Here is a 25,339-nt window from a genome sequence, read left to right on the forward strand (position 1 = left end):
CAAAGAAACCCTGCTCAAAACAAATACAAGAACAAAAACAAACAACAATATCAAAAAAAAAAAAAGCAAAACTCAGTTTCATCAATCAGCTCAAGCTTGCTTCTTGGGGATTCTTCCCATGAAGCATACCCCAATGACGACCTTATTTATACTTACTTCTCTTTTACATATTTTTATTTGAAAATGTTTATCAATATAGCAAAATTAAATTTTAAGGACTTAGGATATAATTAGTTTGGGTATCATTAGTTTATTAAAGAAGAGAGACACGGAAATTACTTAATGGAAGATCTCAGGACTTCAGTGGAATGGGAAGCTTCAAGTGATGCCATTTCAACAGTGGTTTATTTAGGTCTATGTACTTCTCAAGAATGTCACTACATCTAAATAAGAAATAACCCTTGTCATCTGGAGCCATTTGGTTCCTCCATATTCTGGCAGAAGAACTTCATTCGCAATTCGTAATTGGTTGGATCTTTCCACCCGTTCCTCTATATTCTGATCCATCAGCTATCATTGTTCCTTCAATCTTTTTCCTTAAGATTTTTCTGGAAGCATAATGCTTACTTTGGTTACAGTTTTCTCTGCAGTCCTTTAAACCAATACTTGGTCAAAGAGGGAAATAAACTTTCTAAATGCCTATCCTGCCACGACTCTAGATCCCTTAACTTGTATTCTGCTCTGCTACGAGAAACCTGCAACCCAGACCTTCAGAGACGCGAAAAGCGAAAATGCCGCCTAGTGCGCACGCGCTCTCGCCCAGACCCGGGAGGCTCTTGAGTCTGCGCCCGGCGAGACTCGTCTGGAGGTTGCGGAGCCGACCGCTGATGTGAAGAACGGCAGGTCGAAGAAAAAAGGAGCTCCTTCTAGATTTTTCTAAGTCGCTAACCGAGGTGAAAGAACTATCCCTTTGTTCCTTCCCAGAAATGACGCAACTTGACTATTGACCGGCAGGGAGCGCAGGCACTTTCTGGAAAGTTCTGGAACAGAGCACAGCCAGGGAATTAGCATAAGCTGGTCGGAGCTTTGAGCCCTCTGATCTGGTTCTTATTTATACTTATTTTTAAATGAAAACTGTTTGAAATCTATGGATTTCTCTTAGAAATTATCGTTACAAACAAGGTTAGGGTAAGGTGAGGCAAGGAGAAATAAAAAGAATGATCAATTCAGGTTTCTTCTGGGAACAGCTCCCATTTTATCTGGGGGCACCAATGACTGAACTGGACTAGGGCTAATTTATAGCTTTTAATGAGTCCTTAATAAAGAACTTATTGCAAAATATATTTAAAGCCATTTGCTTCTTCCTACTCATGTTGTATATTCTTTGCTTTTTAATAAAGCAAAATAAAATTAATGGCTTTTCTTCTGTAAAAGCCTAACTGTAAAATGATTTCTGGATACTTTAAATAGGGGGCCATTCTGTTACACTGTTTCATTAGTCATGACCCTTATGAGGGAAGAGGGGTAACACTGAAAACTTTTTGCAACGAGGCTGAACTGGAAGTTTGCGGACTCACTACCTCAAAGGCAGTGGTTGCCTGGGGTGAATACAGTAGAACCTCCTTTTACAAAAAAAATTCAACACTTGGGAATTCAGGTATATGCAATTGGCAATAGGAAAAAATAAAGGCAGAGAGAGAATTGAAATTTTTAAAAATTATTACTGTAATTAATTTTGTTTGCTTACTGTTACAAAACACTTGAGTGTTTGCCTTGTTTATAAAAAATGTGATAGGTATGTTTGTATGAGAAATACTTATTAAATAATGGTATTTGCTATTGTGCAGTTGTCAACTTATATGAAGGGTCTTGGAACACATTGGTCATGTAAAATGAGGACGTACTGTACTTAATACTTGTGTAGCCAGTAGGTTACAGCTATATCTATCTGGTTAAATATATTTTCCAGTGTACAAGTATATGACGTCAGCGTTTTCTTCAGTGCTATAGTGTAACAAATTTCACTGAAACATTGTTCAATTAACCTTGGTAAATTTTTGGACCCATTTACCCTTTTACAGCCAGCAGCCAATGTAATGAATTGTTAGGAAGTATTAGCTGAGGTTAAATAGTTATTTCTGTTATGTAGCACATGGAACATTTTAAAACCTGGCAAGGGGAGGTTGGCTATTTTTTCAGAGGGAGTAATCTTCTTGGTTTTACATTGGATATCTATGTAGAAAACCTCATGATCTGTTCAGACCTTAGTTTCTTCATCTACGGAAGATGAGTACAATTCTATCAATGGAATTCTTTGAACTCCTTGAAAGAAAAGGGCTAGTGAAGGCCAGAGACTCATACAGTTCTAGAGTAAGGAACTTTAAGATTATGTAGCCAATGTCTCCATTTTTTAGGTGAAGAAAATGAGTATCTTGCTTGACATCCTATTTGGTGATACAGCTGTAGCAAAATCATTAATACTAAAACATGCTTTAGTTGTTGGAAGTCAGGAAAAAAATCAAGATCTAATGAAAGCCCCTACGGGATAGAGGTCAGTGATCTTGGAAGTATCACACAGACTTTAGGGGATGGGACTTTTAAAGAGTTTATTCTAAGGAAAGAGCCACTAACAGAAAGAGAGGAGGAAAGGCACCATACTAGGAGGGTAAACAAGAATAGCTACATATATGGGAGCAGAAATACAAAGGGGAGAATACCCAAAATATGTTGGAGTGCAGTTACATCATTTTGGAGGGAACTTTCATGTGCTATGTTTTATGGCTTGTCCCTTTGCACTGGACTCTCCAATGCTTGTGCAATTATTTATATGAATATATAAATGGTATGTAGAAGACTCAAAGCTTGGTGGGTAGGATAGCTAATATGCTTTATGTTAGAATTGGTAATCAAAAAGATGTGCTATCTGAACCTTTGACAATAAAATGGGTAGTTTTGGATGTCAGCTAGAAGGACAATGAAAAAAAAAACTTGAAAGCATTAGCATAAATGAAGGCAAAATTTGTCAGCTGTGCAAGTAATATACACTTTTGTTTCTTTTCTTTTCTTTTCTTTTTTTTTTTTTTGGTTGTCCATAAATTCAGTATAGGCCAACAGTCTGTCAAAAATTGAACACAGGTGTTGGTTAACTTGATAATTGTCTTTAAATATCAGAATAGTAAATAGAAAAATGCCATTTAGACTTTTGCCAGACTATTGTGTCAGTTGGACATCATACTAGAAAGAGAGTGAGTAGAGACCTGAATAGTGGTTCCTAGTTTTTTTAGGAGTACTCCTTCGAGAATCTTTTGAAAACTCTATGTTTTTTTCCCTTTACAAAATAAATATGGTCACAAAATCCTTTCTATGGATTTTGGGGGATCACGTACCCAGGATAAAAATCTTTAAAGTAGACTACCAGGTGAAAGGAAGCCTGGTTGAGAAGGGTAGTGGAAACCATGCCATATGAAAAACATGTGACAGAATTAGGAATATTTACATTATAAAATAAAAGGTCTCAGGGACCTGTGTTGTAATTTGATAGACCTTACCAGTGCTTACTCTATTAAGTTTGCCTCTCCTCCTGGCACGTGGAAGATTGCATTAGTTCTGGCCAGTGGGACTTGAGTAGAATGGGGATACCTTATTTCTGGGCTATGACTGACTGCTGCTGTGAGACACACCAGTGCTCTTTTCCCTTACCATGTGTGTCAAGGAGGCAACATTTTCAAGATGGTACAGTTTAAGTTGGGGAGTTCTCCATTACGTTGGGTCCCTGTGTAACTATGCTGATCTATATTTCATTATATATTTAAGTCTTACTATATCTGGGGTTTATTTTATTATTGCAGCATTCTTTATTTTTGTGGACAACAGCTTCTGCTTGCTACAAAAGACAATCTTTGGATTATTTTAGTTGTTGTAACACATTTCAAGACACTAAGAAAAGGATGGGCCAAATACTTCATTGTTTACTTTTTTTTAATCAAATCTTGTGCCCGGGAACATATAGGTGTCACTTACTCTTATCATGCTCACTGCCTGAGGGTGTCACTCATTAATTGTCTAACCTGACCTAGGCCTCAGGGGTATAGCTCAGTCATCAATAGGTAGAGATAGATAACTTGCTGGGTGTTTGCTACCTGCAGCTGGGCCCTTGTCAGCATTGGTCAGTCAATCAGTCCAAGAGAAGTGTGGGGTGAAAGGCAATGAATCCTTGTATTGCTTCTCTCAGGAAAGAAATTGTGGCCATATCTAAGCTTAACTCCCATTCATCATTTGGTACATGGAAATATACTTATAAAGACACATGATTTCTAGACAAAGGGGCTTGAAGCATGAAGTTTTCAGACTCCTGTCTCTAGTTGTATATGGTACCCTGTGCTCTGGGGAGGGACACATTGATTTTTGTGTGTCTTGTTTAAACCCTAGGTAGTAAACTTAGTTGGTTCCCATGGTAGTGAAAACTGTTAGTAGCTATCAATGATCTCCCAAGGATTTCCCACCATAATAAGAAAGAAATTTCTAACAGTTAGTGCCAGTAAGCAATTAAATGAACAAGGGGTCTTCCCATGGCTAGAGATAGTCAACTGATGATTATATGTAAGGAATTCTGGCACCAACTAGGAGACTGGACTTGATAACATAAAAGTTCCATTCGAAAGCTGAGTGTCTTCGCAAAAAAGTGTCTAGTTCCTTTTATTTTTTTCAGGCACATTTTATTATTAGCAATTGACAGCAGAGTTTTTTTTTTAGTTTAAATTTAAATTTTTTTTAGTTAGCAAATTTCAAAGAATGTTATGCTTTGCAGTTCCACAGTTTCAATTATTTCCTTATTGTGATATGTAACATATATGCAAAAAGGTAATATCTTTCAAAGTATGATTTAGCAAGCAGTTATATAGGAAATTTCCAAAAATGTTATGAGTTACAGTACCATAGTTTCAGTTATTTCCTTATGATGAAATATAGCACATATACAAAAAGGTGATAACTTTCAAATTACAATATAACAAGTAGCTATAGAACAAATTTCAAAGGATGCTATGGGTTACAGTTCTACCATTTTAATTCAGATAGGGGTGATGATTGTTTATTAATGGGATTATAAGTATCAGAGTTGTATTGAAGGTGAATCAGATTGAAAGGTGTTGTTTAAAGGTATTATCCCACAGATCAGCACTACAAATATAGATAGGTGCTTGCCTGATAAATTTCTAAGGTATGACACTAGTATAGAGAGTTGACAACAGAATGGTATATGGGAAAAATCTGTTACATACTAGGGACCATAATTAATAGGCATACCATACTAGTACCACACAAATACTAGGGAGAAATAAGTGCTGAAAAGAGCTACGAGGTGTTTTGGGTCATGAGAATTGTTTAAAATGGAGAGTGATGAGGATTGTACAATTAACTGATGATAATGTGAGATATGGATGGATTATTGTGAATATAACATATGCTATGTGAACTTAGGAACCCCCTACTTTTTAAGTAAAGCCCTCAATCTTGAGGTTTGCTCTTGGTTGTAAAGGGGAGACTAAGCTCACCTATAATTATGCCTAGGAGTCACCTCCAGAGAACCTCTTTTGTTGCTCAAATGTGGACTTCCTCTCACTAAGTAATATAGTCATGTAAAAAATTTTTATGACTTAAAAATTCCATCTGCAAATAAATTTATCACTGACAGCAGAGCTTTTTATCTAATGCATATAAATAGATGTTAATAAGAAATTCTAGAACCTTTTTTGACACTACTTTTTAATATAGGCTGTGTAAGTAAAAGTCTCAATTTTAAAGGTAACAAATTTGTGCATAACTGGTCTATGCAGAAGTGGAGTGGAATTGAATTATTCAAGAAAGTTCCAGGTAGCACATGATGAACAGTCTTTATTAACGGATGTGACTCAATAACAGTTCAAGCATCAGAATACCATATTTTCTGAATCGTATATCCAGGCCACTAGATCATGCCTCTTGATATTCATAAGAGCAATTCCCTGTGAATTATCTTTAGCATGAGGCAATGATTTGGCAGCATGCCCCCCTGTAACCCAGAGGAATTGTTGCATCTTCCCTCCTCTGACCTTTTTTTTTTGTGGCTTGTTTTATTTGAGTCTAAAAATAAATGTGAATTGGCACACCCAAGAAAATGAATCTTGCATTATTGAATAGCATTCCCAAGGAAATGAATTCAGCATTATTGAATGTTGGCCCTCATCATTGTTAGGAATTTTAGGGGAATTATTTTTGTTTCAGATTCAAGTATAATAATACATACATAATTGCTTTATGAAACAGTTCGTGGCTGTCTGCTGGGGTGTCAGATACCTTGCGTGACACAGTGCTGTATTCCTTTGGACATGTAAGTAATATAGTCATGTAAAAAATTTTTATGACTTAAAAATTCCATCTGTTGACATTTGGGAATGATCCCAAGGGAATGAAGATATTACTTGCTGGTGTAAATAGCACAGTTCTGGAGAAGTAATTAGGATATATTCTGTTAGTGGGTATGTTAGCTATTGTAGATGAAAGGTAAAGAGAGAATAGATATTTTCATCAAGAAAAGCATGAAAATGATGACATTACAATGAGAGGCACAGATTGCCCTCTAAATACAGTTAGCAGGCATTTTCTTTATGTGTGACCTTAAGTACATCTCTTAACCTCTATAAGCCTAAATTTCCTCATCAGTAAAATGGGGATAATACTTGTACCTATCTCATATTGATATTTCAAAAATTACATGTAACAGATTATCTGGTATTCTGTATGAGTAAATGCTTGATAAATATTAATCTGTTGTCACTGTTATTATTGTTAGTGTTATTGTTATCATTTTCTTATAGTAATTGAAAGTTCTTTGAGCAAAGAAGTGCAGTTAGTTTGGGGGAAGCACTGGTGGTGGAAGTAGTAGGAGATTGTGTACCAGCAGCCCTGGGTTCTAGTCTTTGCTTTTCTGCTAACTCTGTGGTGGGCAGCAATCACTTATCTTTTTTAGTAAAGTTAAAGATACTTGTTTGTATTTTGTTTTGTTTGTTCTAGAGGTTCAATTTATATTAAAGAATCACCAATTTTTCCTGTTAGAAATTTCTCTCATTTTATGTAAGCTAGCATCATGATTGCAAAAACATCTTAGTTCATGTAACTTATTATGGTTAACTATTATTGACAAGTACAAATTATGCCAATCAAGTGAATTAGAGCACAGGCATTCACTGAGGGCCAACTGTGTCCTGGGCCTTAGGGATGCAGAGGTCAGAGTGGGACGAGATGTAGACCGAGGCCTCAAGGAGGTCAGTTAGGATACGTACAGTGATCCTACAGCCATTTCTCTGTAATCTTATCCTTTCATTTAAAAATACAATGTTGTTCATAACCTATTAGATCACATATGGAAGGATGAAGGCCCACAAGTATTCTCATATAACATCATTTTCTTAGCTGTGTGAATTTGAATGTTAATGCTCTGCTATTCACACCTACTTGCAGAAAAGCAGTTTGAATGAAAATAAACGAAAGCCAAGCGAAATAAATCAATATGCCAAAATTGTAATATCAGTTCATTACAACAAGTCAGAAAAGAAAATGGTGGATTTAACTGTTAGACTAGAAAAAAAGATGACCCTGTTAGGACTAAAATTGGACAGAATTCATTGGGCACATACCAGAGCAGTGCTTAATAAAAAAGGGATGTCTGGTTTTTGAGATGGAAATATCTGTGTAATGGACAAGGGCAATTATCTTGAATAGAACTGAACACTAAAGGATTGTAGGACATCAGCAATTGAGCTGTCTGATGCATTTCTCACTCAAAATAAAACTGCCAGTATTAAGCAGAGCAGAGTTTTTATTTTCAGACACGGTCATAAAATTCACTTTACAGTTAATAACTGTGGATAATTTTGCCCTTAGTGCAAAGCACTTTTCAGAAAATCTTTTCTCTTGAAATTTTTAGTGCACGTGTCCTCAAGGAAGAAAAGGACTTAGTGGGTAAACGGAAATGAAACTTGTAACTCTCTCTTTTGCAGTTTGTACAGGGGCGACATTAGCGGGGTGGCAGTGAGCAGAAAGAGAGGAGCCCTCTCACAAACACCTAGTAGGGTGGCACAGCGGATTGTAGAGGAGGAATCCCCAACTCTTTCAGTTTAGGGATTTCCTTTTGATTTTCCTGGGTTCTCAATACCTTTGATCGTAGGATCTGAGAATGTACTTTGCTGACAAGAGGCATTGTCAATTGTGATAGTTTTCTGACAGTCAGCCTCTCAAGTCAGAGAGGTGGTGGTGGTTCAGATACGCCTGGAAAAGGATTCTCTTTTGGAAGTGCAGGTTGAAGGTAGTTGATGGCCTTTCAGCAAGAAACTGTGATTGGACATGTGGAAAGAGGCATATAAAGCATTCAAAGGAGATAAAAAATGAATGGGCAGACTTGATCTCTTCAATTCCAAATGTCTATAACAATGGTATATGTGATGAAATATATCTGAGAAGTAGAGCTGAATTTGATTGTGACATCCTATTCATTTATTACCTATGCATACTCACATAAATTAAAGAATATATATAGATAATTTAATATATAAATGCATATAAATTTATACAATGTACATTTATAGAATAAATATACAAAATATGTTTATGCATATATAATATATGATTTTACAGGATAAATTTATATAATTTAAATAAACTATATAACACTTTGATTTTTATAATTTTATATGAGATTATATTTTAAAAGGCAGCATGTGGTAAATCCTCTGAAAAACATTCTTTTGTGACAGTGTTTACTTGTTAATTTATTTTCTCTTCGCAATTGTATCTTTTCATATTTGTTTTTTCCTTGTGTGATGGAACCTAGTACTTGATATTTTCTCATCTGTACCTGGATTGTTTGTTGCTTTGTTAGACGTTGATTAGAGTCCAGTGCTTGGATGAGAATAATTTCTAAATTGTTAAACTGAGTTGTAATTAATTTTGACATTAATGTTTTTTGATACTACGTCATGGCTGGATTTAGTGGTTATATACCTCGTGTAAACACATTCCTTTGTTTTCTTTCCTTTTTCACTAACCTCTTCTGTTTCTGTCACTCACCCCTTTCCCCGCTGCCCCTTCCCCATTCCAGCAGGTTCTGGCATTGCCTGGGAAATGCCGTTTTAAGCTAGGCCATGTCAGGACTTTTTCTTGTGATCTGGAGTGGGTCAGAAAGTTTGGACTAAGTCCCTTGTGCCTGGGCTTATTCACATGGTGCTTTGGAAGTACATGTTTATTTGTGGTCGTAATCAAGGATTTTATTGCTTAAGATTCTGGTGATCACTGTGGACGTGTCCCAGGGTGGAAATCAGCATCATGGGTTGGTTCCAGAACAAACTCCACTTTCTAGGTTGTTTTTGATCTGGTTGCACTCTTGTGACTCTGCTAAGCTACAAAGATCTCTCCTGTCCCAATTGGATGGTCTGCTCAGCAAGGGCAGATTGCTTTATTACTTATTCCCAAATGAGTAACTCCACATACTTTATTCATGCTCTATTTCCTGTATTTACACAGTGAACACTTTGTGACTGAATGTCCTATCATGACACTTAGAGTATTTGGGTATGTTTACCACTAGCAAATTTGGAAGAATTAACCAAAAGTGAGGAACAATTTTTTTTTTTACATTTGAGATCAAATTTTTGAAGATTTCATAGTAAGCAGAATCATGGATTCTGTGGTTTTCAGCCTAACTTCTCATTTAGTGCTAGATTATTTTCAATAGTCTTGTTAAACCAAGAATAGTCCTTAGACAAGCAGCATTGGCTTATTAAAAAAGCAGAATCTCAGGCTCCACCTCATTCCTGCTGAATTAGAATCTGCTTTTTTAGCAAGATTCCTGGGTGATTGTTTGTGCATTAAAGTTTGAGAATCACTGTTCAATAAAATTCCTATTGCCAGTTAATAGGGTCATCAGTGAAAAGCAAAAAATTCAGATTTTCTCATTTCAAAGATCATAGGTTCTTTAGGTCAGTTGTACTGAAGATCATCCAAAGGTCTCTTCTATACTAGATGTTTAAAGCACTGTGGCTGCTATTCTCAAGATTTTCACAGTGATATTGGGGAGTTTATTTTGGAAATAAGGCTACATACAAATTCAAGTTCTCACTACTTTATGGATAAAGTTTTTAATTTAATTTCATTTTGTTTTGCTTACATTCTTTACTAAGGTGTCTGGATATTCTCATATAAGAAATGGGGCCCCAATCAAAAGTTTTGAAGTTTGTTCTTTCATGGCTGTATTTGTATTTGGAATGCTTTAATTGTGGTAGACTGGAGAATTAATTGCAGGAAATTCTTATTGAATGAGAATGAGGGTGGGCAGAATCTAGAAGTGTTTACATGGGAGTGATAGGAACGGGGGCCCTCTCCTGATGTCTCCAATAGACTTCTCAATAAAGTTAAGAGGAATGGTGATCAAATTGTGGTAAGAGCTGTCTGGTAGAAGATTGCAGACCCAGTGTCAGTGAAATTAAAGGTGCTTTCAATAGTTTTTGAGAGCCACACCAGGACATTTTCCTCCTGGAGCAAGGATCTAGGGGCAATTCTAAAAGATAAATGATCATTAATGCTATTCCTTCCCCAATATTTCCCAGGATCTAAATCATTCTGTCCCCAAGGGCCATGTTGTTCTCCCTCTACGAAGATGACTGATTACAGTAGCTGGTTAAATCACCCTTTTTCCAATGATCCCTTACTTGTACCCAGATTTTTCAAAAGGAAGGATCAGGTACAAGAGAGGCATGGCATTCTTTGTAAAACGTTACCAGAAATAAATGGTAATACCCTGGGTTCCATTTTGCTTAAGCTGCTAAACCATACTGGCTTGAAGTTGCTGTTAGGGGATCATTCCTAGGGCATCATTCCTAGAAATGTTCAGGATGGAACACTGACTTTTGAAAATATGTCTGTATAATCTATGTTTTCTTCCTGGTCTTTACCCAGAAAACAGTTAAGAGGAGATGATCTCTTTCTGAGCAGCCACATTCAGTGACCAAACTGCCTTACCAAGGTGTGTGGACCAGGAAAGACATTAGGAGGTAGAGTTAGACTGTGAGTCCATTATTGAATAACTTTTGCTGTAACCTTTTGTATTATTGTAAAACTTCAAGTAGTCCAAAAACATATGGCACAGGTACATTGAAAGGGCCCCAGTGATATGGTTGGAGAAAACTGATCAGTAACTTGAAAACATGTTGTCATTGGTGAGGTACTACTGATAGCCCTGAGAGGGGTTTGACTGTCCTATGTAGTCAATCTTCTAAGAGCAGTAGGAGGTAACACCCTGTATGATGTGGCCTCCCTCACTGTGAGACAAACAGGTCAACTTTTTTTAGGAGTCTCATGTCCAGCATGCAGTGGTAGTCTCTATATCAGAAATATGGAGTCAAGTTTGATCAGCCACTTGGTTCTGGTTGATATCATCAAGGAGCAGGCCTTTGTTATGGGCACCTACAGACAGTATGATCAGCAAGTAAAGCAATTCAATCTTGTGTCTTAGAATAGAAATTCCCAACTATGTTCCTCAGAAAACTAGACTCCATAAGGAGAATAAAAATTTTCTGTGGGTAGAAGTTTTGATTACATACTTGGGAGGAAATGTTACAGGCTATTTTTACCCCCCGCCTTCTTATTATCAGTGCATATTTAGCAAATTAATGTCCCTGGGAAGACTTACAATAAAACCTATTTAGTTTTGTTATTTCCCTAACTAATTGGACCTGGAAGACTTACCCTAAGAATTCTGCCTTGCATTTTAGAGGATCACCTGTGAAAATCTAGTGGTACTTGGGTGTGATGATATTCTAGGAAGTACTACACAGAAAGGTGCTTGGAGATTAGTTACTATTTATTATTTTGGTCATAAATCCATATCTGAATGAGAGTCACTTGATATAAATATATTATTTTGGTTGTTTTGGCAGCTTTGGCAGTAGGTGAGAAAGGATTAATTTTACCACCATTTAGTTATCTTTCAAGAATAGCTAGTTGACAGAGAAAGGAAAACATATTTTGACATAATGATTTAAGTCATGCATTCTCCTGAGGGATGTATTTTCCCTGGTTGGATATAGAGTCTAAGATGCAATGTATATCTAACCAAGTATATCTACCCCAAGTGGGTATCATGGTGGTCTGTCTTCCCTTAGTTTCCATGAAAGCTGAGATTAATCTGTTTTTTTTTTAGTAATCCTGGTCAAATTCAGGTTCTCAGAATCTGAATTTCTTGAACAGAAATTGCTCAAGAAGTTTTTTTTTTGAGAGCACATGTTTTGAAATATTCAAATTATCAATTTAGAAGAGAAGTAGTACAGGAAAGGGGGCAAATTTAGAGACAGATGAGAGGCCTGGCTGTTGTAAGTATGTAGGGAGGCAGGAATGCATTCACTTTTTAATGCAGTTTTATTAAGATTATATTGACATACTAGATAATCATACAAAGTGTACAATCAGTGGTTCACAGTATCCTCATATGGTCTTGCATTCATCACCACAATCAGTTTCTGAACATTTTCATTACTCAAAAACAAAAACAAAAACAAAAATAAGAGTAAAAATAAAAAAGAACAACCAAAACATTCTATACTCCTTATCCCCCTTGTTATTTATTTATTTATTTCTGTCTTTATTTTCTTATTTATCTGTCCATAAACTGGATAAAGGGAGTGTCAGTCACAAGGTTTTCATAATTACAGTCACACTGTAAAAGCTATATAGTTATACAACCATCTTCAAGAATCAAGGTTATTGGATTACAGTTCAACAATTTCAGGTATTTCTTCTAGCTCATCGAATACACTAAAAACTAAAAAGGGATAGCTATATAATGCATAAAAATAACCTCCACAATGACCTCTCAACTTTATTTGAAATCTCTCGGCCCCTGAAACTTTTGTTTCATTTCTCTTCCCCATTTTGGTCCAAGAAGGCTTTTCTCAGTTCCATGATGCCAGGGCCAGGCTCATCCCAGGGAGTCATGTCCTACATTGCCAGGAAGGTTTATAACTTTGGGAGTCATGTCCCACATAGGGAAGAAGGCAGTGAGTTCACCTGAAGAGTTGGTTTAGAGAGAGAGGCCACATCTGAGCAGCAAAAGAGGTTCTCTGGGGGTGACTCTTAGGCATAATTATAGGTAAGCTTAGCTTCTTCTTTGCAGGGGAGGTTTTAACCATTGTTTAAATACATGAGTAGGTTATCTGGGCATAATAAATCTTACATGAAAACTTATTACACAGATGACAAAATTCCATGTACTTTAAATGCATGAAATTACTTATTCTGACAAAATATTAAATAGGAGCAGTTAATATTATTACTCATATTGATTGAAGAGATAACTTGGGCACAGAAAGGGTAAGAGACATGACCAAATTCTTACAACTAATAAAAGATGGTGCTCAGAGTCATCCTAAGGAAGGCATCAAAATCTGTAGTTTTTTCCTGATCAAATAAAAGATGAATACTCCTATTACACATTTCAGATCAGTAAATGGGAGCAAAGAAAGGCCAGATTACCAAAAATCTGTCATATATCCACTCAACTCTCAAGCAGACTATGTGGCTTCCAAGTTTGGACCAGAAAGGCTTTGAGGGCATCAGTGCCCGGATCCTCAGGTCTCTTTTCACATCTGGCACTTGCTTTCCATCTCCCTTTGACAGTTCCCTCTTTGAAAGATCCCAGAATCTTGATTTTATACTGATGACAGTATTATTTCTTTGTTTGTGATCAGATACTGACATTGTAGGGCTCAGGGAATTTCCCTTCTTATTACTGATAAATAAAACTCTATAATTAAAGATAGAAATATCTGGATCTTTCTTACTGAGACCAGTCATTTGGTAACCTCTCAAATTTTATTGACCATAGATTTCACTTATACTTAAAATGAAAATCTGATTTACACTACCATCGACATCACCACTACCTTGAAAGATCCATCATGACAATTTCAGTCTTCAGGATGTGCACAGAAATCTCATCCCTCTAGACATTATGTTGGAGTGATCAATCACAGTCTTTCTTAGAAACCATAGAAATACATCCACTGTCTTGTTGGGGACAATTAAGGTAGCATATATAATATTCACCTTCAGCGATACCGGTAACATGCAACATGGCCGCCAGGGCTGATGCAAGAACAGCCTAAGCTATAATTAGCCTTCTTCAAGGAAGTAACAGTAGTTCCCGCCTAAGCAGTAGCTAGTTCACGCCTAAACAGTAGCCGCCCATTGGCCATCCACCCCAGCAACAGCAGCAACCAATCCTAGATCGCTACCCGTCCTTACTAGCCACCCCCGTCCTACCCTAGAGTATATATGCTCAGCCTCCTCAAAGTTTTGCAGCTTGATCAGAACACTTGTCTTGCTGTCATTCTTCGTGTCTCTTGTCCCATACCATTCCTCCCTTACAGGTATCAGAGCCTCCGTTGATCATCCCGCAGGCCGGGACAACTGGCGCCCAACGTGGGGCTCGGGCCTTGTGAGGGACGGAACGCCGCACTCAAGGAGAGAGGCCTCTCACACTCACCGCACCCGGGATCGCCGCGAAGTAACTTGCTCGCGAGACGGATCCGTTCAGCAGTTGATCAGTGTCAGCGAAAGAAGGAAAAAAGAAAAGAAAAGAAAGAAAACAACAAAAGGTGCGGGGACTGAGCTTGTACCTCGACTTACCAGGCCTGGGCCAGGGGACCTGATCACCCCCTGGGGAGGGTAGTAGGTACGGGCGTGAGTGCCCTCTGCAGCCCCCCCGAGCCTGAGGAGCGAGGTCAAGGCAGCTCCCTTTTCCTCACCCAAAATGCCACTGGCAGGGGAGGCTTGCCGGAGGAAACCGCCTTTCTCCCAACTGCCCTTTCCCCACTTCCTTATCTTACCCACATACTCCCTTGTGCCAAGGCCACTCCTGCCACCGCCAGTGCGCATGCACCGTGGCCAGAACAACCCCCGCCCGCTGCAACGGCTCCTGCGTCCTCTCAGAACCAATCCTAGCCCCTCTTCCTTCAGTATTGCCATTTTAGGCTACTTCACCTCCTTTCCAGCCCTGCCCCTCTTACCAGCCTATATAACCTGTAATCACCCCTGAATAAATCTCTTTGGCGCATACTCCTACTGGATGAAGAGTGTTTTTGTCCTTATCGCCGCCCTCCATACCTTGCACGCCTCTCGCCGAGGACCTTGGCCACGTCCTCCGCCTCGCCCTCGCCTCCGGGAAAGAGCCCCCGCCGCCGGTACCCTTTAAGCAGCCCCGAGAGCTGAGGGCTCGGCTACCGGCCGCCACTCCCCCTAAAAGCAGTAACCCCGACCGCAACTGGTGCCCCGTGTGAGGAACGTCTCCACACGACAGTTTGGCAGGTCACCCGCTCGCCCGGACGCCCCTCCAGCTTCCCATTTCCTCGCCTGCAAGGTAAGGGCCGCCTCTCCCTCGCTGCTTCCGGAGCCGTGGGAGGTTCCTTGCTCCGAAGCCGCTCCTCCCTTCCCCCACGCTCTCTTCATCCAGTAGGAACTCTTCCCTTCCCCCACGCTCTCTTCGTCCTCTTGTATGCGCACTTCTATGACCCCCGTTCCTCCTAACACTCTCCCTCTTCCCCTCCATTACTTTGCTGTAGTTCTTTGTATCTTTATTTCCTCATTTGGTGCCGTGTGCCTCTTTGCAACTGCCCCCCCTGACTGCTCCCGTTACCAAAGGGCACTGCTTTCTGCTCTCGCCGTCTCCTTCGGCCTTGCAGCCACAGTTTATCTCATTCTCTCTGCTCAGTAAACTACTCCTCCTTCTCCTCCCCGCCAGCCGGCCGGCCCGGCTGGGGAACAACTCCCCCTCCTCTCCCCTCAGCTATGGGTAATCGTATATCTACATGTCAGGCACCTCAAGTTCGTGCTCTGGCGGGTCTCCTAGACACGCATAGCTGTAAAGTGTCTGTCCGGCAGCTGCAGATATACTGGGATCTCCTGCTGCCCTTTAACCCATGGCTCACCACTTGCCATCTTTGGGACCCTGTTACTTATGATCGCCTTATTGATCGAGTCACTAATGCCATGGAACATGAGAGCAAGCGTTTCCCTCCCGGCTTGCTCCCCACCTGATAACCATCCGCTCCTGCCTTCAAGGCTCCCTCCCCCCTGATAGAGGCCCCGTTAAATCCAAAGAGGCCCTATCAACCCAGCCAACAGATTCAGATAGCGATACTAATTCAAATCATGACTCGGACACGGAGTCCTTAGTCGAGCAGATTAACAACGCGCTCGAGGTGACTCCCAAAAAGCAAAATAACACTGCGCCACGCCAAGATGGCGAACTTCCTCCTTCTTCTTCCATCGAGGGGAGGAAATGCTCTGGCGATGACATCAGCCCTAAGTTGGGCCGGAAACCGCATACGCTTTACCCCGCCCTTCCACAGGGCGGAGCTAGTCCACCATCTTATGCCTTGAACCCCACCCTTTCACAGGGCGGGGCTGATCCACCATCTTGTGTCTTAGCCACGCCCACCGCGCCGCCATCTTGCGACGCTTGGGGCCTCCCACTCCCGCCTCTCCCTCCGGCGAGCTCCCCTTCGGAGCCGCTACCGGCAGCTGCCGCCGCTCCTCCCACCCTGCCGACTAACAACCCCTGGCTGCCTTCTACACCTCAAGGCAACCCTTGGGGCAACGCTCCCCCTACCCCCACTCCCGCGCCAAGTCCTCTGCAAGCGTGTCCTCCTTTCTCTCGTGCCTTTCGCTGTTTTCCTCTTAACCTTGCCCCCACCCCACAGAGGCCGCATGACTGGTATCCCATTGACTTAGATACTATCAAGCAGCTTCGCAAGGCCGTCAAGGAGGACGGGTTAGGTAGCCCATATGCTTCCCAAATACTACAGGATCTCGCCATGAACTATTGCTTCCCCCAAGACTGGGCCTCGCTTGCCCGTTCCATTCTTAACCCCGGTCAGTTTGTTGACTGGCGTGCTCACTTCCAGGCAGAAGCAGCTAAGCAAAGTGAGCAAGATGCAGCCATTGGAGCCTATCATCCCCCCGAAGCCTATTTGGGCACTGGAGCGTTTCTAAATGCGTCTGCTTATATTAATGTCCCTGCCACCTTCTGGACTGTCCTCAGAGGCATCGCCTTGCGCGCGTTTGCCAACTGCTCTACCTGTTGGCCTAATAAATTCACCAAGCTCTTCCAGGAGCCGAGTAAGCCTTTCACCACCTTTGTCTCCAGAGTCGAAGAAACCTGCGCTCAAAAGGTAAGTGATCCCCAGGCCCAATATTACATGTGCCCATCCTCAAATCCTGGAAAATCGTGCTGTAATTCCCCCAACAAGTACTACTGTGCATACTGGGGGTGTGAAACATTAGCCACTAATTGGAAGCCTCCTGTTCCTAATCATTACCTTACCTTAAAATGGACCCCTACAGGGTGCAAACTCCCTACTGTTAACTGGCTCGGCCAAGAAAGTAAAGGATCCTGCACACATCTTAATCTTACAGTGCAGCTCCCCACTGATCCCTCCTGGTTACTCGGTCAAACTTGAAGCTTCAAAATCTATAAAAAAGGAGGCGACCGAGGATCACTTATTCTCATAAAAAAAGAGGCTGCAAACCAACCATGCCAAAATACTGCTTTAAAAACACCCTCTAGCATAGGTTCCAACCAAGTCATTAACCCCCTTTTTCCACAGCAGCAACCAGCCGCACCTCAGCTACCAACAGCGCATCGCCAACCCCACCACCCCAGCTTCCTCTGCCCCCTTCTCGTTATTCCTCTCCCCTCCTCAGCCTCATCCAAGCCGCCTTTGCCTCAGTGAACTCCTCCAACCCCAATTTTACCTCCTCCTGCTGGCTCTGCCTCTCCACCTCTTCCTCACTGTACGAGCCCGTTGCCTCCAACCTCTCCTTTTCAGAAAGCACAGAAGACAGCCCCTCGGAGTGCAATTGGAATACCTCTGCCGTCCCCCTGACCTTTCATTCAGTCTCCTATACGGGAAAGTGCGTCCGCCCTCGCTCCAGTAACTCTCCCGACCTCACTGCCTGTGCCAGCTACTCATCTCCCAGTAGCTCGACAAAATTTCTCATTCCTCATAACTCCTCCCAATGGCTCTGCTCCTCTACAGGACTTACCCCCTGTCTCAGCACGAATATCATCAGCGAATATAAAGAAACTTGCCTCCTAATTGTCCTTATCCCTAGGGTCTTATACCACAGCGAAGAAGACTTCTTCCTCCGTCTGGAAAGAACTACAGCTCCTGCCCTTCTGCAAAAGCGAGAGCCCATCACCGTCCTTACAATTGCCTCCCTCCTAGGTCTTGCCGGCACTGGCACCGGAATCGCTGCACTAGCCAGTCAAGGCTCCGCCCTAACTCACCTCAGGGCGGCTGTTGACGAGGACATTCGTCACCTACAAAACGCTATTTACCATCTAAAAAATTCTGTCAATTCCCTCTCTGAAGTCGTGCTCCAAAACCGCCGAGGTCTTGACCTTCTCCTCCTCGGGGAGGGGGGCCTCTGCGCCGCCCTAGGAGAAGAGTGCTGTGTTTATGCCAATTCCACAGGTCTCGTCAAGGACAGCCTGAAAAGAGTCCGAGAAGGACTGGAAAAGCGTAAAAGAGATCGTGAAGCCACCAGTTATTGGTCCAGTTTTTTCACTCCCATCCTCCCATACATCCTTCCTTTTCTTGGCCCCCTATTAATAATTATTCTAGCTCTCATCTTAGGACCCTGCATCATACGCAAAATTGTCCAGCTTGTAAGAAAACAAACAGATGCCATTTTTTCCTCGTTCGTGCAAATCCAGTATCAGCGACTCGCCACCTCTGACACCCCCCACTCCAAGATGACAGCCAACCCTCCGCGACCTCAACGCCACCGGTTGACCCGCCGACCGCGAGGCCCTTCTCAATCACCTGAACATCGCTCTCACCTCGAGTTCCAGCTTCTCTGAACCCCTGAACTTTAAACCCCTGAACTTTAAACCCCTGAACTTTAAACCCCTCACCTTCGCCCAGCCCGCTGCAGCGAAGCCCTTGTCGAGCGCCCGGGCACCACACCAACACTGAGCTCCAGCCTCGCTGAGCCACCGTCAACCCCTTTTTCCCTTCCCTGACCTCCCCCTTCCCTCACCCTTAGCGGGCCTCTCCGGTAAAGCCTCTTCCTCTAATTAGAAAAGAAAGGGGAATTGCGGGGACTGAGCTTGTACCTCGACTTACCAGGCCTGGGCCAGGGGACCTGATCACCCCCTGGGGAGGGTAGTAGGTACGGGCGTGAGTGCCCTCTGCAGCCCCCCCGAGCCTGAGGAGCGAGGTCAAGGCAGCTCCCTTTTCCTCACCCAAAATGCCACTGGCAGGGGAGGCTTGCCGGAGGAAACCGCCTTTCTCCCAACTGCCCTTTCCCCACTTCCTTATCTTACCCACATACTCCCTTGTGCCAAGGCCACTCCTGCCACCGCCAGTGCGCATGCACCGTGGCCAGAACAACCCCCGCCCGCTGCAACGGCTCCTGCGTCCTCTCAGAACCAATCCTAGCCCCTCTTCCTTCAGTATTGCCATTTTAGGCTACTTCACCTCCTTTCCAGCCCTGCCCCTCTTACCAGCCTATATAACCTGTAATCACCCCTGAATAAATCTCTTTGGCGCATACTCCTACTGGATGAAGAGTGTTTTTGTCCTTATCGCCGCCCTCCATACCTTGCACGCCTCTCGCCGAGGACCTTGGCCACGTCCTCCGCCTCGCCCTCGCCTCCGGGAAAGAGCCCCCGCCGCCGGTACCCTTTAAGCAGCCCCGAGAGCTGAGGGCTCGGCTACCGGCCGCCACTCCCCCTAAAAGCAGTAACCCCGACCGCAAAAAGGTAAGCCCCCACCCCCACCATGGGACAAGCAACTTCCCAGCACCAATTATATATTAGTCAAGTTAAACAATCGCTCAAGGCACGAGGAACTAGAGTTAAGAAAAAGGATCTCACACATTTTTTTGATTTTCTCCTAAAAACTTGCCCTTGGTTCCCTCAGGAAGGTACTATAGATCACCAATGCTGGCGGCGGGTTGGAGATTGTCTAAAGGACTACTTCCGTACCTTCGGCCCTGAAAGGGTCCCTGTCACTGCTTTCACCTACTGGAATCTAATTAATGAAATCCTAAAGGTCCATTCTCTGGCCCCTGATATTCAAAAGCTCTGTAAACAAGGGGAAGAAGCTCTAAGAGAGCACTCTCGCCCCGCCTCAGAAACCAACTCAGTAATTATTGACATGCCTGAAAAACCTCTAAACGAGGACCAAGAAGAAGGTAGACCAAACACCCCTATCAGTCAGGTCTGTCCGCTAGCCAATCAGTATAAGGTTGAAACAAAGTCTGAAAACTTACCTTCTGTGGAGAATAATTCCCTTCCTCCATTTCGGCCACCTCCTTATGCTCCTGGTCTTTCAGAGCCAAATCCTCAACCACATCCTCAATTTTATCCAGTCACATCCCTGCCTCAGTTCCACGCTTAAGAGGAAGCTGCGGAAAATCTCCGGCTACACGCCGATCATTTTAAAGAGGCCTTTAATCAGGAGCGCCTGCGAGCCGCCAATTTGCTCGCCGACCTCCGGTCGGCAACTCAAAGCATTGCTGCCCTTGCACTCCCGGAAAATGCCCACTCACCACGTCCCCATTGCACTCACCACACCTACGCCTTTCCAGTTACACGTAGTCAAACCCAAAACCCTTCCGCTGACACCCAAAATGGTGCTGCTAGCTCCCAAAATGGCGCTTCTAGTAGCGAAAGTGAGGAAGAGGAACAATCAAACCCCCCCAGTTCTGATGAAGAGGGGCAAGAGGAAGTTAGTACTACCCCAACAGCTAAATATAAAAAACTCAGTTTAAAATATTTAGAAAAATTAAAAAAGGCAGTGAATGATTATGGCGCTACCGCCCCCTTCACGCTCACCTTATTAGAAAGCCTCAGTGAAAAGGAACTCACTCCTAACGATTGGTCCCAATTAGCCAGAGCTGCCTTGTCCGGCGGCGATTTCCTGTTATGGAAATCCGATTATGAAGAGCACTGTAAAAGGTACACCACCCGTAATGCCCGTAAAGCCACCTCTAAAAAATGGACATTAAACAAATTTTTAGGTCAAAGCCCCTACCATCAAAATGACAAGCAAGCTCAATTCCCCCTAGGCCTCCTAGCACAAATACAAGCGGCCGCGCTTAGAGCATGGAAAAAACTTCCACAAAAGGGTGCTGCCACTGCCTCTATCGCTAAATTAAGACAGGGACCCGATGAACCATATACCGATTTCCTCAGCCGCCTACAAAACATGGCTGAGCGTCTGTTTGGGGCCAGCGAAAGCGAGAGTGATTTCATTAAACACCTGGCCTGCGGTCGCAGTTGACTGTCTGGGAGGGGGGAGGTGGCGGCCGGTTACCAAATTCTAGGCTCTCAGGATTGCTTGGAGGGTACCGGCGGCGGGGGCTCTTTCCCGGAGGCGAGGGCGAGGCGGGGGACTGGGCCCGGTCCCCGGCGTAGGCGTGCAAAGTATGGAGGGCGGCGAGAAAGGAACAGGCGGGACACGGTTCTTTTAGGGTGAAGAAGCCAAGAGAGTTTATTAGGGGAGAGTACAAGCTTATATCGGGCGTTTAGAGGGCGGGGTAGCTGTAGAGGTTAAAGGCTTGGATTGGTTCTGAGAGGGCGCGGAGGTTGATTGAAAAGGGGCGAGAGTTGCTCCGGTAACGGTGTTTGGCAACAATGTATGTGCACTGGTGGTGATGGGAGTTGCACTGGCAACGGGGAGTGTCCGGGCAAGATAAGGGGGTGGGGAAAAGGCGGTTCCCTCCGGCAAGCCTCCCCTAACAGTGGTATTTTGGGTGAGGAAATGGGGCCTGCCTCCGGCCTCACTTTCCCAGGCCCGGGGGGCTGCGGAGGGCGCTGTCGCCCGTGCCCACCACCCTCCCCAGGGGCTGATCAGGTCCCCAGGCCCAGGCCCGCCAAGTTGAAGCACGTAATCAGTGTCCCGCACTGGCCTATGAGAATGCCAACGCTGCCTGCCAAGCAGCGATCCGCCCCTTTCGCAATACCAATCTTAATAATTACATAAAACTCTGTTCTGGCATCGGGCCCACTCAAACTCTTGGAATAGCCATTGGCACCGCCCTTCAAAATTTTGCAGCACAAACTAAGCCTCCAACATGCTATAACTGTAAGCAACCTGGCCATTTTTTCAAAAAATTGCCCCGTGCCAAGAACCAGTTCCTCTTCACCCATCTCTAAAAAACCCCCATTGCCACCCTCTATTTGTCCCCGCTGTAGAAAAGGATTCCATTGGGCATCTGAGTGCCACTCTCACGCAGACATTAATGGCCAACCCCTTAAGCCTAAGCCCCAGGGAAACTCCCAATGGGGCCGGCCCCAGGCCCCAACCAGAACGAACCCAGGGGCAGTACGGTTCATTCGACCATCCTCAGTCACAATACCAGCTCTCCCCACCATAAACCATGCTGCCATGTTGCAGACTTATGGAGAGCAACAGCAGGAAGCACAGGGATGGACCTCTGTACCACCTCCGAATCAATACTAACCCCAGAAAACAGTCCTCTCCTCATACCTACAGGAGTCTATGGACCTTCACCCCCAAATACCTTTGGCCTCATTCTAGGGAGAGCTAGTGTCACCCTGTGCAGAGTCCAAGTCATCCCAGGTGTACTAGATAATGACTTTAAAGGTGAAATACAAATAATCACAGCCACCTCAAACAATATTATCCCTATTCCCTCTGGCACTCGAATAGCACAACTTATAATACTCCCCATTCAGCATGTCAACTCAAACTTCAAAAAACTCCAGCGCCCCACAGAGGGCCCTGGATCCTCCGACATTTTTTGGGCACAACCAATATCCCATAATCGGCCCACCTTAAAACTAAAACTTAATGGCAAGCTATTTGAAGGAATCTTAGACACAGGGGCCGATTCCACAGTTATATCCTCAAACCACTGGCCAAAATCCTGGCCCCTCACGGCCGCTGCCACCCACTTACAAGGAATAGGCGAAGCCACAAATCCTCTACAAAGTTCACAAGCCCTAAAATGGGAGGATGAGGAAGGAAACGCTGGTATAGTTATACCATATATTATCCCCCATCTCCCCGTTAATCTCTGGGGTAGAGATATCCTAACTCAAATGAAAGTTTTTATGTGCAGCCCTAGTGATACAGTTACTGCTCAAATGCTCAAAATGAACTTTCTCCCTGGCAAAGGCCTAGGCAAGGCTAATCAAGGAATAAGACAGCCCATCTCTATAACACCTAATACAGCTAGAACAGGACTCGGGCTCTCCCAAAATTTAGCCTGATGGCTGTTGACATCCCTGTACCCCATGCTGAAAAAATCTCCTGGAAATCCATAGAACCAGTATGGGTTGATCAGTGGCCCCTGACTCAGGAAAAAACCCTAGCGGCGATAGAGTTAGTACAGGAACAACTTAACGCCGGATATATTGAGCCTACTCAGTCCCCTTGGAACACTCCCATTTTTGTAATAAAAAAAAGGTCAGGCAAGTGGAGACTGTTACAGGATTTACGAGCTGTGAACAAAGCAATGGTGCCCATGGGGGCACTACAACCTGGTCTCCCTTCACCAGTTGCCATCCCTATCGGTTTCCACAAAATAGTTATAGATTTAAAGGATTGTTTTTTTTCCATACCGCTTCACCCAGAAGACAGGCAATATTTCGCCTTTAGTGTTCCTCAAATCAACTTTCAAGGCCCTATGCCCCGATTTCAATGGAAAGTCTTACCACAAGGCATGGCCAATAGTCCCACCTTATGCCAAAAATTTGTCGCTGAGGCCGTTAACCCTATCAGACAGCTATGGCCACAAATCTACATTCTTCATTACATGGATGATGTCCTATTAGCAGGTGAGGACGTATACAAATTATATTCTTGCTTTCAAGACCTTCATAAAAATTTAACAGCGAAAGGTCTTCATATAGCCCCCGACAAGGTACAAACCTCAGACCCTTTTTCTTATCTAGGGTTCGAACTTTGGCACCAACAAGTTTTAACACCTCGCATTCAGCTGCGAATCTTGCATCTACTAATGCTCAATGATTTCCAAAAACTTTTAGGGGACATTCAATGGCTTCGCGCCTACCTAAAACTGCCCACCGAAACTCTTCTACCGCTCAATAATATCTTAAAGGGAGACGCAAACCCCTCCTCTCCCCGAAGCGTAACTCCAGAGGCAATGCAAGCGCTTACCATCGTAAATCAAGCTATCCAAAGTCAAACTTGCTATGAAATAAACTACCACCAACCTTTAATCTTTATAATTCTTGCTACAACTCACACACCTACAGGAGTTTCCTGGCAATCCAATTTAAAACAGCCAAATGGGCGAGGCCACCCATTGCTCTGGGTTCACCTCCCCGCTACTCCATCAAAAGTGCTCTCACCATACATTTCTCTTATAGCTGCCCTCATAATTAAAGGCCGACAAACTAGTCGCCAATTGTTTGGAAAAGACCCCGATTCCCTTATCGTCCCGTACACTCAAGATCAAATCCATTGGCTCTCCCAAACCGACGACGAGTGGGCTATCGCATGCTCTTCATTTCCAGGCAATATTGATAACCATTACCCCGGCAATCCATTAATTCAGTTCACCAAAATCCATCAATTCACCTTCCCAAAGGTCACTAAAGCAAAACCCATAGACTCTGCTACCTTAGTCTTTACTGATGGTTCAGCAAATGGGACCGCAGCATACGTCATCCAGGGTCATGCATTTTCCGTGCGCTCTCCCTATACTTCAGCTCAACTTGTCAAGCTCTATGCAGTCCTGCAGGTTTTTTCCCACCTTCAAAACCAACCTTTTAATTTATACACTGATAGCGCATACATAGCCCAGTCTATACCGCTATTAGAAACAACTCCATTTATCAAACCGTCCGCCAATGCAGTCCCCTTATTCTCAAAGCTACAAAAATTAATTCTCAAGCGACAGCACCCCTTCTTTGTGGGGCACCTCTGCGCCCATCAAAATCTACCGGGTCCTCTTGCAAAAGGCAATGCACTAGCAGACGCTGCCACTCAGTTAATATGCCCCAATCTCTGCAATTCTCTAACCTTAGCTTCCCAAGCCCATGCTCAACACCACCTAAATGCAAACACTCTCCGCCTAAAATTCAGTATTACAAGAGAACAAGCAAGGGAAATTGTTAAAACCTGCAAAAACTGTGTAACTCACCTGCCAGTCCCCCATATGGGAGTCAATCCAAAAGGACTCATCCCAAATGAAATCTGGCAAATAGATGTCACCCACTTTGCCAGTTTTGGACAACTCAAATATATTCATGTTTGTGTTGACACATATAGTGGATTCATTCAAGCTAGCCTACAATCAGGAGAAGCTTCAA

General features: G+C 43.3%; 1 pseudogene; it reads right to left on the minus strand.

Annotated features, from left to right (window-relative positions):
- Positions 1-292: 292 nt before the first annotated feature.
- Positions 293-20,334, minus strand: LOC119509913 (annotated as a pseudogene).
- Positions 20,335-25,339: the final 5,005 nt, after the last annotated feature.

This window comes from Choloepus didactylus, chromosome 15 (genome assembly GCF_015220235.1).
Source record: "Choloepus didactylus isolate mChoDid1 chromosome 15, mChoDid1.pri, whole genome shotgun sequence".
Taxonomy (NCBI): domain Eukaryota; kingdom Metazoa; phylum Chordata; class Mammalia; order Pilosa; family Megalonychidae; genus Choloepus; species Choloepus didactylus.